Below are 18,684 nucleotides of genomic sequence, written 5' to 3'. Positions count from 1 at the left end.
ATATTAAACAAAATTAAGAAAACAAACTTTTGCTTGGATTTTGTGCCAGGGTGACTCAGTGATTACCTATACTATTTTGTGCTGCCGACTTACAACCAGCTATGTTTACTTCCTATCCAAAGGTACTGAATGCTGCTGTAACTACCGAGTACATCCAATCTACAGCATATTATTGTAATAGCAACGACGGGAGACTGGAGTCGATGATAAATGAATATCACTTTGCAACGGAATTTGATACGTTTCATTACACATTTCATAAACAGTAAGACTGTTCAACATGAACGTGACCCTTAGACACAGAGTAAAGGTATTCAAATAAAACAAAAATAAGTAGCCAACTTAAATATACTTAATAAAGATCCATGCACATCCTTCTATTTTTACATTGCAATTTTACAGATACAGAAGCTTCATCATACAATAGATTCGAAACATGAACGGATATGAACCCGTCAAAGGCAAATGAAATTTCAGAGTAATTCCTTCTATATTTTTGCAGGAAATTTCAGAGAGTAATTCCTTCTATATTTTTGCTCTAGTTGTGGATCTTCAGGTTGGTGAGAAGGTTGTTGATTACTGGATCAGCCAAATGATGCAATAGGTTCTGAAATGGCCCAACTCCGGTAACAAGGCCCTGAATGAAATAACCCAAGATAGCCAACATTGCAAGCCTTCCATTCTTGACCTCCTTCAGCGTCAATTCTTTCATGGACTTCTCGTCCTTACCAAATCCCAGAGGATTGAATAAGGGACCTCCGGGGTATGCGGGATTACCTGAACCACCCAAGTATTTCTCAAATCCCAAGAAATACTGTTTTCCCATCGATCCGGCGTTTCTGTAATCCTGTAATCTGCTGTGTTCTGCAAATCCCATCAGGGCCATCTCTAGCACAAAAAGAGTGAAAGGGTCAGCCGTAGTTATATGTCCCTGCTGGAGGAATGACGCCAGTTTGGAACCAGGGAAGTGCGGTCTCCTGTGGGATTAGCCCAAGCTTGCCTAAGGTTTCAGGAGCAATGGCTCCAACTGCACCCAGCATTGCGAATCGCCCGTGGATGATTTCTCCATAAGCGAGCCAACCTGGTTCGATAAAACCTCCAGGTCCTTCAGGATCCATCAAGCCCAATGGATCAAATCCAAAGTCACCAGGAAGGCTGCAATTACCCAAATATATTTAAATAATCCGAAGAAGAATCACCATTCCATATAACTCTTTGAGCATTTCATTGGTGCCCTAGTTCTATAGCTTTTTAAGTTTTTATGGATAACAAGGTGAAGAAGAGGACACTAAACAAAATTGTATGAATTGTCTAACCTTAACCCTTACAGGCAGCATGAATATACAAATTAGTTAAAAGCATGGGTAAACAACAGCAAAAGCTGTCGAATTTGGCATCCTTTTCAGATATGCTGCATTCAGTACAGTATATTAGCAAACAATGATCCCACAACAGTTACAAAAATTACCCCATACCCAACCAAGTTGGTCACCAAGTTGGTCACCAAGGACCCCAAAATCAGCCCATCTTGAAATAAACAAGCAATCAAGACCTTACCTTCACTATATCAGTTAAGTGACTTTACGACATTCACTTTTCATGATGTAGGCAACCCTACCTAAGGGAATTCATAGAAAGGGCTGGAAAGAAAATCAGCCCGTTCTCCCCACCCCAGTAAGCTTCAGCCAAGTTTCAGATAAACAACATGAACATGGGGAATCCATTAGTGATATGGTAACCAAATAAGAAAACTCGTATTTGTAGGTAAGCAGAGGAAGAAGGGATGGATATGTTGAAGTGGCAAAAAAAGGGTTGATAAAACCCGGGATGATTTCAGGAGAGATTCACAACAGACAGCATAAGTTCACCCCTTTGTTAACAGAGGGCTTGCTGGTTTAGTGAAAGTGGGGTGCTGTTAACGCTATCACCAGGATTCAAGTCTCTTCAAACATATGCCTGTTTACTGTCGGCCACTTTTGGGTGTGTTTGAACTTTTGCTAGTGCTTGTGCTTGTATTTGCAGTTGGGGCCAAGTGCAAATCCTAATCAATTTTGACCAAACAAATAATTCCACTCATGACATTTTAGCCGAAAAAAACAGATTTAAATGTTGCAAACTGACTCCATTAATTCTAATACTGCCAATGCTCCCACAATGGAGAAGGGCCAACTTGCCACATTGAGATAAAAGGAAATTAGTCAAAGAAAAACAAATTACCCCTTTGAAGCTTACCTATCGGATAAGCACCATGAAAAAGAGAAACTCGTAAAAGGGATCTCCATTGTTATGAGATCAAAGGATTGACAAAACAATATTCTTGTCAAATATTGGATCCAACCAGCTTGAACTTGGATCACATTGGTAGCTAACAGCATTTGCCATCAGATTTTCACAACTTTAGTAAGTTGAAGAATCGTTTCATACACAAACAATATAGCACCAACAATAATGGTTTGAGCCCTGCACTTCACCAGCTAAAAATTAAAAAGCACAATTGAGCCTTGAGCTTCACCGAGCTAAAAATTAAAAGTGCAATTGAGCCCATACCTTCCCCAACTAAAAATTGGAAAGTACAATTGAGCCCTGAGCTTCGCCAGTTTAGAAACAAAGTCAATTAATGTTATGCAGTACAATGCCCATGGTCCAGGACTGTAATCATCATTCCCTTTCTTATTCAACGGTAATTTCAGGCTGAGAATGAAAACAAATGGAATCCGGATTAGGAATATCACCTGCCATCCAAGTGGGAGAGACTCTGTTGTGATGCAAACCAAAGCTGCCTGTCTCCTTGCTGCAGAAAGTAGGCAGAAGTTTCTTAACAAATATACAAAAAGTAAATTGCCAAGACAGGCCTACAACAACATTTCAAATGCTACAACTCATAAAATCAGCCATAGGCATCATTGCACAGTAAATGCAAAAATTAGCATGACAGGGTATAAGCTATTCAATCTCAGAGTTGGAAATACAGATTTAATATTTGAAAAAATATTATGGAAAGAAGGCCCTCATTACACAACAAATACATTGGTTAATTTGCAAACAAAAGCACAATACAAAGTTCAAATAAAAAATAAAAACAAGATAAATCTGTAAATCATTACTGTTTCAAACATTCAAACACAGGACAGTACTTTCTAACGAAAGTCTGCTGGCATTAAGTTTTGCTTTTGTTTTCCTATTTGAATTTTGGTGATGTACGAGGACTTCCCCAATCCTCTTGCTTAGCTTAGTAAATTTTGGATTGGCCTCTTGGGTCTCAATATCCTAAGGTATTATAGGCCACCCATATGAGGTCTGCGGTACCATTAATTGGGTATGGTAGTGAGCTTAGCAGAGTCTTAGCAGCTAGACATAATTAGTATGGTAGTCTATTTTTTAATTCTTGAAATTTCAGAAATGTTATCTTTATTATGATTATAAAGATGTTTTTCTTTAGTTGAGTAAATAAAAGTTACAATAGCACTTTCAAAAATTCCAAACAGTATACAGGATGGTTAAGAGTCACAATAGCAATTTTTAAAAAATCCAAACATTATAGAGGATCGTTAAAAGCATCTCTCTCCTCTAAAGAGGTTATAGGGTTAAACTTAGAAGAAGTTAGAGTATATATTATTTTCTAAAAGTGGGTCTTTTTCTTACAAATAAGGGGGTCTCATACACTAACATAATGTCTAACTTGGCCATGACCTTAAAACTGGATTATTATTATTATTAAAAGAGAAATCTTCATTTTACAACAAAACAATAGATGTTGCAAACATACACTAAATAATAAACAATAGATGTTGCAAACAGACACTAAATAACAGAATAAAAATAAAAGCTACAAATTGTTCCCAATTCATCTTGATTTAAACCCAGTGAAGCAAATTTTGCAAACTTATTTTAGCTTCCATGTTGATTTGAACTTAGCAGAGCAATTTTTGTGAACTTATTTTAACCTTAATGTAAATCATTTAATTTGGTGTAAATCAGTTAATTTGTGTGGGATTTAGTCTCTATCAAATCTGAAGTTCAAACTTTAGAAAGAAAAACCTATAACAAAAGCCACCTTTAAAGAAATAATACTCAAACAAACCTCAGGAAAAAGAATTGAGAATAAAAACCACCTTCAAAAAATAGTGTTTAAACTATGTATAACTATACATAATATGATTATTTATACATAATGAGTTTCCATATATATTTTTGTTTAATTAACAATTATATTAGTTATTCTTTATTATTATAAAAGTTATTACAATTTTCTTTATATTTATAATTTTAATAATCAAATTATTATATAAAATATTTAAAAAAAATATATATTTAATGTAATTATAATTTTAAAATTAAATTATTATTTCTATTTTTATTAGTAAATTAAATATGTATATATATGAACATGAGCATAAAATTATGCAGACCAAGTCTCATGTGCACTTCAAAGTTCCAATCCTTAAGGATGGAGATCCCCAATTCAGACAAATACCTTACATATTAAATCTTATAACAATCCCAGGTGCATATCTGACCAGGGAGATATATATAGAGAATGTAAATGTACACAGAATAGAATTATCTGAACCAAAATTATCTGAACTTGATTGACTTTGCCTATGTTTAATAAAATCTAAGTTCTCTTTATTTTGTACTTGTTGATATGTGGCTTTAATATCTGTTATCTAATTGTTATTTACGTGGTTTAATGCCGGTCATAAGCACAGTTATATGACTAGTTATTGTCATGGTTATTTCATGTATTTACTTGTAACTAAAAGGATAATGGATGCACGACCTAATTGATGCAAAAAAAGTAAGGGAAGAGGTGGTGATCCTTCTTGTCAAGTTCCATATGAGTTATCAGTCATTTATGCTCTGTCTTGTATTCATTTCCTGTATATTACATTGATGGCAAGTGTTTGACAAAAGGTCATTCTCGGTTGGGGATGGTCAAGCCTAGTTCTGGAGTCAGTTTTTGATTTGTAAGTCTTGTCATTGTGTAAATTATGGATTCTAAAAGTGTCATTGAGTTATGGGCAATGACCTAGGCTCTGGGCTTGGAGAAGTGGCTCAAATCCCGGAGAAGTAGGCACAACACTAGGTAGAAAATCCCCTGGATGCATGCATACACATGTTGTGGAGTGTCTGGAGCCTTCTAGACACATGCTTATCCATATCAACTGAGCGTATGGGGGATGTAATTATCTAAAAACTCAGTGGGACCCAGGGGCTGATTACTTGAGTGGTTGTGATGGTTCTTAGGAGTCCTGTTACTGATGTGGAAGGTTTGTATGGTGTGTTTATGTTGGTTCCACTTCCTTAAGGTGACTTAGGAGGTCAAATCATATCATAGTAATTGCTCGTCACGTATATATACATGCCGAAGCATCCAATACCATGGACCGAAAACCATTGCGTCCAATACCATAGACCGAAAACCATCACGTCCAAAAAACATGTGCGAAAATCATGCACAAAACCATAGGTGGGTCCGCCCATCCTAACATAGGGTCCAAAACCAAAATTTTCCGGGGTGCTACCCCAAACCCCATAAAGTTGGGTTACGGGTACGCCTCAAACCCCCTGTGACCACCCCCCGCTACACAATCAGCGCAACAAAGGGGGGCTCCGACCCCCCTCTAACCCCCCAGTTAACTACTTGGGCTAGTCGTGGAAAGAATATAACACAACCCAACATTCTCCCACTTGTTTTTTCTTTCCGCAGGGGGCCACAAGAGAGCTTAGTCATTTTTCCAGCCCTGAAACACCCATTGTCTCTCTACACCAAGAGAACTTCTCAGAGCTCACATATTTTTTCAATGCATCTGCAGTATTCTTCAAAGTGTCCACCTTTACCAGCAACACATTTTTGTCTTCTATCATATCCCTCACAAAGTGATACTGAACATCAATGTGCTTTGTCTTTGAATGATATGCAAGGTTCTTTGCCAAGAAAATTGCACTTTGGCTGTCACAGTCTATCCTTATAGCTCCCTGTACTAACCCCATACTTGAACACAATCTTTGCAACCAAACTGCTTCCTTGCTTGAATGATTGGTTGCCATGTATTCTGCCTCTGTAGTTGATAGTGCCACTACAGATTGTTTCTTACTCATCCAACTGACTGCACCTCCAAATAGGTTAAACACATACCCACTTGTAGATCTTCTCTCATCCAGATCTCCAGCCCAGTCTGCATCAACGAAGCCATGAATATCCAACATTCTATCCAATCCCGATCTTCCTTGGTAGCACAAACCATAATCACTAGTGCCATGCAAATACCTGAAAACCCGCTTCACTATTGTCTAGTGTTCCTTCCCTGGTTTTAACATAAACCTGCTCAATACTCCCACTGCATGTGCGATGTCAGGTATAGTGCAGACCATTGCATACATCAGGCTACCGACTGCACTTGCATATGGAACACGGGACATATCCTCTTCCTCTTCTTGTGTCTTGGGACACTGTTCAGCAAATAACTTTACACCTACAGGGATAGGAACCTTCACTGGTTTACTATCCTGCATATTAAACCTCTGCAATATTGTCTCGACATACTTCCTCTGGTTTAACCAGAGCTTCCTCTTTGCCCGATCTCTTTTAATTTCCATGCCCAAAACATAGTTTGCAGCACCAAGATCTTTGATGTCAAATTTGGAGGACAATTGGGTCTTCAAATCCTGGATAATTTCTTTGTCATTTCCAACCAGCAACATATCATCCACATATAAGACCAGATAAATAACACGGTCACCAATTAATTTAAAATACACACAGTGATCTACTTTGCTTTTGGTGAAGCCAAGTCCCCGTATAAATTTATCAAATTTCTGATACCACATCCTTGGTGACTGTTTTAACCCATACAGAGACTTCTTTAACTTTCATACCAGTTCTTTCTTACCCTTCACCGTAAACGCTTCAGGTTTCTTCATGTAAATCTCCTCTTCCAAATCCCCGTGAAGAAATGTTGTCTTCACATCCATTTGTTCTACCTCAAAATCAAAAGCAGCAGCAACAGATAAAAGTAATCTAATAGAAGTTACCTTGGCAACAGGAGAAAAAATATCACCAAAATCAATTCCCGGCACCTGGGAATAACCTTTTGCTACCAATCGAGCTTTTTATTTCTCCACCTTTCCTTCTGCATTTGTCTTCTTCTTGAACACCCATTTGCTGCCAATGGGCTTCCTTCCAGCTGGAAACTCCACCAGATCCCAAGCCTCATTTTTGTGCAAAGATGCCATTTCATCAACCATGGCCCCTTTCCAAAGTTTTCCATCCTCTGAATCTACTACTTCCTTCACAGTTCTGGGATTATCATCAGTAATAGATAAAGCAAAATTTGAACAGAAAGCAGATGGACTATACCTTTCTGGTTGCCTTCTTTCTCAAATTGATCTTCTTACACCTGGAGTTTGTGGCTCTTCATCTTCTGATTCCTCCTCTGTTGTATAGTATGATTCTTCCTCCTTTAGCTCAAACTCTATCTTCTCAGGTTCCTTTCGTTGGACTTCATGTTTAATAACATCTTTCACCTCTCTGAACACCACATCTCGGTTGTACACAACCTTCCTTGTTGCTAGGTTCCAAAGCTTATAGCCCTTTAAACCATCCTTATACCCAATAAAGATGCACTGTTTAGATTTACTATCCAACTTGGTTAGTTTCTCCTTTGGAACGTGTAAATATGCATCACATCCAAATACCCTCAGATGTGAAAGAGAGAGTTTCTTACCAGTCCATACCTCTTGTGGAGTCTTATCCTCCAACGCTGATGAAGGTGATCTGTTGACCAGGTAACATGCTGTCTCCACCGCCTCTGCCCAAAATTCTTGTCCTAACCCGGCACCACTGAACATGCTTTTTTCCCTTTCCATCAACGTCTTGTTCGTTCTTTCTGCAACTCCATTTTGCTGAGGTGTATATGGAGTAGTCTTCTGCCATGCTATACCAAAATTATTACAGAATTCTTCAAATTCCTTACTGCAAAACTCTCCACCGTTATTTGTCCTCAGCACCTTTATCTTCTTCTCTATTTGGTTTTCCACCAGAGCCTTAAATTCTTTAAACCTGTCAAAGACTTCAGATTTCTTCTTAAGGAAATATATCCATGTATTCCTTGAAAAGTCATCTATAAATGATACATAGTACACAAACTTACCCAGTGATGGAACCTTTACAGGTCCAAACACATCACTGTGCACAAGCTCTAATATCTATTTCGTCCTCTTACCACCAGAGGGGAAACTCACACGATTCTGCTTCCCATATACACAATTTTCACAGAAATCAAAATCTAGAGAGCTATTACTCATACCTTCTACCATACCTTTACCATAAAGTATTCGAAGGCCCTTCTCTCCAATATGTCCAAGCTTTTGATGCCACAACATGGTCTTCTCTCCAAATACTACTAGATTTTCAACTCCACTTTCAGGAACCACAGAATTGTTGCACCCATCAACAACAGTGCTACCTTGCAGCTTGTATAGAGTTCCAATCCGAACTCCCCGCATCAATACCAGTGCTCTCCGAACCATCTTGTAGGTATCTTTCTCGAACACTGTCTTTACACCTACATCATCTAGCTTGCTTACAGAAATCAGATTTCTAGCCAATGCAGGAATATGTAGAACACCCGGAAGTGTTCTAACCCTTCCACCTTGCAACTTCAACTTTACTTTTTCGTGACCAACGATTCTAGCCTTCCTATCATCCCCCAAGAAGACATCACCACCATCGTATTTATCATACTCGCAGAACCACTCTCTATGGGGAGTGAAGTGAAAGGATGCACCTGAGTCAATCAACCATGCTTCATGATCTACATGTGTACTTGAAGAAGCCAAGTACACATCCCTACCTTCATCTAAGGTGGTTTTCGCCTCTATAGAAGGAGCATCATCAGATCCCTTTCCTTTATCAGGAGCTTTAGATTTACAGTCCCTTTTGAAGTGCCCTTCCTTTCCGCATTTCGAGCACACCACCTTTACAAGTTTTCCTGGAAATTTAGATCTCCCTCTAGATTTAGATCTCCCACTCGATGACTTATTTTTGTTTCTATTCTGGGACCGTCCTCGTACAGACAAGGCATCACCATCCTCCATATTTTTCCGTCTCATCTCCTTCGTCAACAAGGATGAGACTATTTCATCAAAGTGCAAGGCAGTTGCATTGCTACCTATTGCAATAACCAGACTATCCCACGAATCTGGTAGAGAACACAACAAACTGACGCACTTATCTTCATCTGAAATTTTAATATCAACAGATGCTAACTGACTTACCACAATATTAAATGCATTCAAATGCTCTGTCACTGATTCTCCATCTTTCATCCTCAGGCTATACAGCTTCTTCTGCAAGAACAGTTTATTCACCAGAGACTTAGATTGGTACAAAGTCCCTAACTTGTCCCACAAAGCCTTCGCCGTACCTTCCCCTGATACATTCAGTAATACTGAATCTGAGACACAAAATCGTATTGTGCTCTTTGCCTTCCGATCCAACTTCTTCCATTCTTCATCGGACACTCCCGTTGGTTTAGTACCCGGATCTACCGCGATCCACTGATCTTTATCCACCAACAGATCCTCCATCTTGAGTTTCCACAACTCAAAACTCTGACCATTAAATTTCTCAATCTCTATCTTTCCGCTGCTCACCATCTTCTTTCACTACCAAAATCGATCTCGTAGATCTCCCACTGAACAGGGTCTACCATAGGCCCGAGCGAAACCCCTCAGCAACAAAGGTGTCCCCTTGAAGCCAAAACAACTCCGATACCAAATGTAAGTTTTAACCCCGTACAGAAATTACCTGCATACGAATTCTAAAACACAGAAAATAAACAATGCGAGAGCATAACACATAAAACACATATACACAGAGATTTCCCCCTGGATCCCAAAACCGGGACAACCAGCCTGATTTTTCATTATATTTCTTTCAATGTTACAATACATATATATACATGCCGAAACATCCAATACCATGAACCAAAAACCATCGCGTCCAATACCATGGACTGAAAACCATCGCGTCCAAAAACATGTGTGAAAATCATGCACAAAACCATAGGTGGGTCCGCCCATTCTAACATAGGATCCAAAACAAAAAATTTCCAGGGCGCTACCCCGGACTCCATATAGTGGGGTTACAGGTACGCCTCAAACCCCCTGTGACCCCATCCCCATCCCCGCTACACAATCGGCGCAACAAAGGGGTGCTCCGCCCCCCTCTAACCCCTTGGTTAACTACGTGGGCTAGTCGTGGAAAGAATATAACACAACCCAAAATGCACAACCGATTGAGAAAGGGTTTCATTAGTAAGGCTTCCTGTGTTCAAACCTCACCGGGATGCTAAGCATGTACACTGGGAGAAGACATCTAACTTACAAAAAAAAATATAGTTACATTCTCACAACATTAGTTGCAAAGGCTAAGAACTACTAGATAATTGAGAAGTGTATCAAGTAACATGGTCTCTTGTGGTAGTTGTCAAATTTTGCTAGTGTGATTTCTCTTGAAAGGCCTCATTTTGTATGACAATCCAAGTAAACTCCATGGTGACTAGGAAGAGACACCTAAAATCCAGCCATGTTAAGAGTTGGTGTGGCCTAGGCCAAATGCAATCCCTCGAAAATTTTTACGACACAATTTCTTATATTACAAGCTAGTTTCACAAGTCACGAACATGCTAGCAAACAAAAAGTGTCTCTTGTGATATTTGGCATAATTTATAACTATCAGAAATCAACGATTTAAAGTATGCATTAATGAAACTAAAGGTATACTTTGATAATTTCATCTTTTACTTTGTAATTAGAATTTTTATATTAAGTTAATGTTGTATATAAAATATTTAAACATAATGATGGTAAGTTTCAACCATTAAATACAATTTATATAAAAATAATTATAGGTTTTGACCATTTCTCAATGTGTGTGTCATCCTTGCACAGGGACCATGCTATGTGATTTTGGTGTTGGGTACATGTTATATTCATTACAGGACTTATATGTGCCACAAACATGAGGGTTGTCATAAGGGAGGTTTCCAACCCCCTCTATTTTTTGGTTGGTTTTTTGCATCCATTTTTGGCGGTTTTTGTTACACAATATATTGTCACACCTCCTGCACTTCCTTGTGACATACTTCAAAGTGCCTGAAACATGACAATTATGCAGTGTACGCATTCATATATGCAGCTCAGATCCTTCCTAAGACATTGATTGGAAAATGCCTTGAGCTTTCCCTGGAAGAAACAACTCTAAAACCCTAATTTGAGAATCATCGTGCTTATGAGGCTAAAAACAATGATGATCACCTGTTGCATTGAACTTGACCCGCAATGGCATCGCTCTGTTCACTTGTATACCCGCGATGATCCCAAAAAGGCAATTTTCCCAAAGAGGATGAGAAGCTTCGTGATCTAGAAGCTTCCAAAGCGACGAGCTGGAGGTTGTTTGGCATAGATGAGGTCGAATTCTCCCAACTTGGCCTCTTGGTCTTATCCCTATGAGCTACCTCCTTGAGATGATGGCCTAATCCTATCTTTGGAGAGGTCTTAACTCCCTTTCCCTGCCTATATATTCATTCTCTCCCATTCCCAAATGGTTGGTCTTTGCCTATCTGCACCCTTATGCTAAGATTGTGCCTATATTCTATTCATTTGGCTTGGAGAGGGAGTGCTTGGAGAGCTTAGCTTGGACTTGGATATTCATTTAAGGAGAGCCTATCAACATCAAGGCTTGGTTGTATGCTTCCCCTTATTTTCTATTAATAAAAAACCGTTGGTTCATTTTCCCTAAATGTGTATGCTCATGTATCATTTAGCTTAACATTCCTTGATCAATTAAGTAGGTTGCTTTTGAATATGCTATTTGTATTTGCATGCCTTGTTGCGTCTTGATCTCTTATGCAAGTGCGTAGACCCTGAGAGCAGCAGGAATGAGCCCATGACACAAGTGATTCAAGGTCTTCAACAAAGGAGATCAAGATAGCGTCAGAACAAGGTAGGTCATCTTCTTTGTCTCTCTTTTCAATTGCAACTTAGGAAAGTGTCTAGTAGATTGTCACTTCAGTTGCTAGACCCACTCATTGGGCTAGAGGGATCGTCTCTGTCTGCAAAGAGGATTTACCTAGACAACATTTTCCAACCCACGGTTTTGCTAAAAGCAATTTTGTGGCACATGGTGGTTTTTCCCATGGTTTTGTATATTTGGTTAAGGAACTATGGTTCGATTGGTGGATTATGTATGCCACGAGATATGTATTGTATTGTAATACTCTACAGAGAAAATAATGAAAAAAATCTTGTTGGTTTAAATCTCGAGTTTGGGTTTCTAGGATAAAATCTCTATGTAAATTGGTGTGTTTTCCATTATTTATTTTATGTTTGGTTAAAAATATGTTTTCAGTGATTAATTATACAAGGTTAAAACTTACAATTAGTGCTTGGATAGATTGAAACATAAGCTTCTTGTTTGGTTGTACAAGGATCTTCCCTTTGCTAGTAAGATGATACTAGTGAGTATAATTCTTCATGCCTCTAATATTTACTATATGTCATGTTGACTCCCCAATAAGGCTCAGTTCTGTCTACTGAAGAAAATTCAACATTCTTATCTATGGGCCAAATATGGTGGGTATCAGAGTCTTACCATGGTTCCTTGGGATTTTTGCATCATGCCCAAGGACTAGGTGTTGAAAATTGGTAGCTGCAGTCGATATTTTCAGCAGCAAAATCAAAAGAGAATATTCGAATTTTTAATTATTGATTTATTACCCCGCAAGTGCTCAAATTAGCCCCTCAAAGATCAAGTAGTCCTACCCAAGAGACATGTCTTTTCACATGGACGAATAAATATAAACAGAACCTACTCGCTCTCCTTCAAGACACAACTTCAGATCTCTCAGTATAGCTCTGCGAAACCATGCAAACCTGAGGTAAGATACTTTTGTAGAACATGTAGACGAGAGGCAAGATATTTCTATGGAACCATGCACTGTTTGAGGCTCCTATTTCTTTGTGTTATGTGAGCTTATCGAGGCACTATTTCTATATGTTATGAAAGCAAACTGAGACATTATTTCTCTGTGATATGAAAGCTTTTTGAGACACTACTTTTCTGTAATCTGCGAGTTGTTTGAGGAATTTTTTTTTTGTGGCTAAAGCAAATATTTGAAGGAATCATTGTATTGGATGTTAGAAGGTTGGCTTGGAACTTGTGGGAGGTCATCATGCTGGCCAATTCTTGTTTATATGTTTTGTCAAAGATATACTATTTTGAATTATGTACAATTGGATTGAATATGACACTCTCTCATAAGGAAAGACATGTTGGGTTTTCCCCTTTTAGGTTTTTCCCTCGCTGTTGACCTAACTCTTTGTCTCTTGTTTCATTGCCTCATTGTTATTTCTATTGCTCTATTGTGATTAATGGTTGAAATTTTCTTATGTATAACTGCTTAATGATATTGAATGTTATATGGAATTGATGCTAATAAATCATTTGAAGTAGTTATCATTGAAGAAAATTGTTATATTTTGTCTCTATTAGAAAAATCAACATGAGGGAGGTTTTGGTTTGATCAATGTGATGACTCAAGGTAGCGTTTTGGCTACCAAATGGGTGTTCATATGCTTGGAGGTTTCATCCCCTTTGAAAGTTGATGCAACACAAATTATTGTTAGCCCAATATGTTGGTAATATTAGGGGTCAATTTGGCTTATGTGACATCATTTATGCTCCTCATAATTTTCAGGTTTCTAGGTACATCATTTTTAAGAGAATTTGGGTAGTTTTGAGGAACGTAGAAAACTTGGTGTGTTGGAAAGGTTGGGTAGAAGATCAGGTTAGGATTTGACTAAGAGACCAATCTAGAGTTGGAAATAGGATGGAACTTGTATTTCTAATATTCTTAATTCTCAAGCAAATAAGTTTAGAAAAATGGAACATTTTTCTTTGGAGGGGTATTTGGGATTTTAGTTCTTGCTCTTGGAATAACTAGTGTTCGGTGGCTCTGGAGTTTACCTTGTCCTTTTCTAAGTAGGCTACCTTTATTGAGGTCATCAAGCTCATTCCTTAAGAAGACCATTTTATCAGAATCTAGATTAGGGGAAAAAATTAGCTAAAAAATAAAAGTGCTTGGAATCATGCAAAACCTAAATCATTGCGTCCGTCTCGTCAAAACAATCCCAACACAACTCATTTCATTCAAAACATAGCTCGTATGAGGAAGTTAGAGCCCACTAGTCGTTTCACTAAACATGCAAAATTTTGAAAAAAAATTGACAGGGCATCCGTATAGCCCAGTCAGCAAGAAGAATATTCCTTAGAATATACTTGTACAGGTGGTGAATCATATGTTGACAAGTGGCATATTTTTATTGGGCAATTGTGGTTGAGTTGGACCAATGGGAAGGCGACACATGGCAAGCCCAGAGGTCGCCACGTGTCACTCCCACAGGTCAAATGGTCAAATGAGTGGTATATCAAAATATTTTTGGAGGCGTCAGGATTTGACCCTTCAACCTCCCCTCCACAGTGCCCGTGCCTTACCAACTCTGCTATGCATTAGTTCTTAACCACTATGGTTTAGCGCACATATTTAAGTTTTCATATGATTAAGGTTGGTGGTTAGGAGGGTCAACCCTCCCCATGTGAACACCACTCAAAGTTACGGTTACAGTGAACGGTCAGCTCAAACCGAAACTACCGGTGCAAACTACGTATGTGACCACGTTGGAAGACCGTTGAATGCAACCTCTAGCATTTAATGCCACATAACCCACCATTAAACCCGCCATTTCCATGTGACCAGAGCGGACTTAAAGGTCAGTTAGGCCGATAGTTAGTTTGGCAGACTCTGCTATTATTGGGCCTGCCTCCAAAATTAGTGGCCCTAACTGGAGTTTCTCCAAATTTAGAGGAGATTTTAGGGGAAAACTATTTGAGTCATAATTGGAGCAATTTTCGACCCATTTTGAAAAATGAATAGTCATTCCTAGATTTTTTTGATATTCTTAACACATTGGAACATGTTTCAGAGGCAATGGGACACTTATGTATGTGATTTTTTCACATTGAAGTTTAGTGAAGCCTAAGGCCACCATCGAAGGAGGTCAAGCCCAGAACAATTGTGGTCCATTTGCAGATTTTGGAGAGTCATATTAGGGGTTTTGGGATGCTCTAAGTCCATTGAAGCAGATTTTCAGGAGATTTAGAGCATTGTAAATTGTACTTTTTTCCATTTTGAGCAAATACAAAGGCCCAATCCATGGAGACTGGACCAATGAGATATATCCCAAGAGGGGTGAACTTCTTTATCAAAACATTCTGCTAAGTGTTTTTCTTGATGGTTTTACATTCATTTTCTTACTGTTGTTCAGTACTTACTTTCATGTTAATCTGCGCATGATTTCACATAAAACTTGACATAAAATTTACCTGTTTCCAACCACAAACAACATAAGAGAACCCTGCACATGAAGCAATAGACAAGCATGTGTTTATAAATCTGTAATTTAAATTAGCACAACAAAACTAACATTCAGGTTTAGATCAAGTTGGTATCAGAGCAAAGGTTTATTTGCTTGATTTCTTGAAATTTGTGCAAGGAGAATTAACAGTGTGCAAGTTTATGTGATGGTAGCTTCAACAAGTGATATCTCTAATCTCTCTTCCTTCGCAAGATTCTTTGATGAAGAGATGTTTCAGGAGTTTTTCATCATGACAGATATGGTGCAAGAAATGACTGAAGATAGGAAGAAGAACACTATACTTCAAGAGCAGTTGATGGCCATGAAAGAGGAGAAGCAAGAGCTTCTTGAAAAGATGCATGAGATGGAGATTTTACTCCATGATGCCAAGGACACCCTAGCCAAGTGTGGGCATGAACATGAGGTGTGCAATTCAAGTTCATCTTCAATTTCCTCTCAAAATGAATGTTTTGGTGCTTTTGAAAGACACACTAGAGGAACAGGATCCAAATTGTCGATGAAAATGGGCTATGAAGGTAAAGGGTTAGGCACACATGCACAAGGCATAGTTGAGCCAATTGTTGTTGAGGAAAGGCCTACGTATTTGGGTCTTGGTTATGGAGAACATGATGGAGAATGCTCTAAAGCCAAGGAGGCACATGAAGGTGTTCCAAGAGGGAATTTCATCACATTTTCATACCCTCAATCTTGTGAAGATTGTGTTCATGAGGAATGCAAAAGTTGAATACCCACTTTGCAAGAAGATTCTCATAAACATGCAACTAGTGGAAATGGAAAACAAGAGGATGTTGAAAGCTATAAGGTCCTTGAAACCATCGTTGGTATTCTGAAGAGAGCCACTACCTCATCAAATTCACCTCCTCAAAAAGGCAATAAAGGTGAATGTACAAGGTATAAATCTACCTTTAATCAAGTTTATTTTTATTATGATAAACATGGTAAATATTCACACAATATTAGGAGAGAAAATACATGTACTTTTTGTGGTTTGAATAACCATAATGTTTCAAGATGTTGGAAGAAAATGGCCACATACAAGAAACTTTCAAAGCAAAAGCAACAGAAAACCAGAGGTCCATTGGATAATGGAAACCATGTTGCAAAGAAGATGCAATTGTTTTGCACTCATTGCCATAAGCAAGGTCATCTCATAGACAAATGTTGGAATTTGTATCCAACAACTCATCCATGACATTTGAAGATGGTGGAGAGAGATTTTAACAAAGATGGAAAAGGAGATTCCATAATTGATGTGGGTCAAGATGATGTGCAACTGCAAGAATCGCCATTGAAATGGTTTGGTAAGAGGTGGTTTGATTTCTTATCCAAATAAGGCTTGCATTTCTTTTGTTGATAGATGCAATTATTTGCCTTAAAAATGCATTTATTTGCCTTATGAATGCATTACTTTTCTGTTGAAAGTATGCTGCAACTTGTATGATGCAAGATGTTGAAAGTGGAGTTCTGTTTGACTCACTTAAATGCAGCAAAGAAGGCAATTTATGGTTACAAGTTTGTATGTAAATGCAATTCTTTTGAATGCATTCTTGATGTTGCACATTTTTTCCATGAAGGCGTGTGAAAGTTGAGTACGTTACTCACTTCATTTGCAACGAATTTGTCATTCTTAATGTTGAATAGATTCGCCAAGGTGTATGAAAGTAGGGTATGTTAGATTCAACTCTTTATGTACCCATACATGTTTTTGGACTTATTGTACTTGTCTTTGTACTTGAGGGAGAGTTGAAGAATTGTATACATGCATGAGAGTTTGTGTGTGTGTGAATGGTGAAATGGTTGCTAGTTTCATTGTGCTTGAACATGCATGAGTGATTGACATGTGTTGGTCGATTGCTTTGTTAACATGTATGTTGTCAACTTGAGAATGTTGATCATTTGCACATGCATGAGTGTCGACTTGTGTCAATTGTTGTCACATGTATGTCATATTGACTTGGAAGAGTTGATTTTGTCTCCAAAGGTGAAAGGGAGACGTGGTGAATTGTTTCACGAAAATGTGGAATTCTTGTTGTAAATCGTCAAGTTGTGTATATGCTTATGTTAGCTCTCAAGTCAATTCAGTTGCTTGAAGAAGTATGTTTTGTTGACTTATGTGTAGTCGATGATGTTTTGTTGACTTGTTTAGTAAACCATCGACTAACACACCAAGATGGCTTTTACACCAAGATGCAAGAGTCCATGGTGATGTTACATGATGTGACAGTTGTTGTTTATAATGTGCAAAAGAAGAAGTCGTCAATTTGCATTTCTTACATAATGTGTTTTTCCATTTAATGGGTGTTTCTTGTGACAAGATGTTGCAGGATTTTGGAAGGTCCATTCTTGAGCAAGATGCTGATGCTTATCCTTCATTCTCAAACGGTGACATGAGAAGCATGTTGAACTAGAGGATGATAGAGGCAAGAAGTGAAAGTGGTCGAGACGCCAAAAATTTGCAACCATTATAGACCGTTGTGTGTGTTGATGCCAAGATTCTCAATGGGAAGGCTATCAGATTGTATCAGTTTTCCAAGAACCGAGGGATCAATGTGGTACAACAAAAGTATTTTGCAGCTAAAAAGTGTCCAACATGTGTTGGATTGGATCAGCAGCAAAAGGAGAACATTGGTTGAGGGACATAACCATTTGCAATGTAAGGCATGTCAGTGTACGTAAGTGGTTGTCATGGAGAATTATTCAAGTAGAATCAATTGATAGAACTTGGTAAATATAATATTATTCAACTCTCATCAAATAACCAACTTTTGTGGGTCCAAAAGCCCGTAAGTGGGAAGGAGTGATCAGAATTTGGATAAGGGCAAAAATTAGCTCAAAAATAAAAGTGCTTGGAATTGTGTGAAACATGAACGAATGCGTTCGTCTCGTCAAAAAGATCCCAACGCAACTCGTTTTTCTCAAAATGGAGCTCGTATGAGGAAGTTAGAGCCTACTGACCGTTTCACTAAATAAGGACAATTTTGAAAAAAAAGCTGACTAGGCATCCGTATAGCCCAGTGAGCAAGGAGAATATTCCTTGGAATATACCTGTACAGGTGGCGAATCATATGTTGACAAGTGGCATCCTGTTATTGGGCAATTGTGGTTGAGTTGGACTAATGGGAAGGCAACACGTGGCAAGCCCAGAGGCCGCCACATGTCCCTCTCACAAGTCAAATGGTCAAA

At 38.4% G+C, this 18,684-nt stretch overlaps 1 pseudogene; it reads right to left on the bottom strand.

Annotated features, from left to right (window-relative positions):
• Window positions 1-481: 481 nt before the first annotated feature.
• LOC149172221 (photosystem I chlorophyll a/b-binding protein 3-1, chloroplastic-like) lies at window positions 482-1,169 on the bottom strand (annotated as a pseudogene).
• Window positions 1,170-18,684: the final 17,515 nt, after the last annotated feature.

Source organism: Pinus tabuliformis, chromosome 4_2, assembly GCF_031772625.1.
Source record: "Pinus tabuliformis cultivar Carrire ecotype Pingquan chromosome 4_2, CPIR1, whole genome shotgun sequence".
In the NCBI taxonomy this organism is placed as follows: Eukaryota; Viridiplantae; Streptophyta; class Pinopsida; order Pinales; family Pinaceae; genus Pinus; species Pinus tabuliformis.
This window is presented reverse-complemented; position numbering and strand designations above follow the sequence as displayed.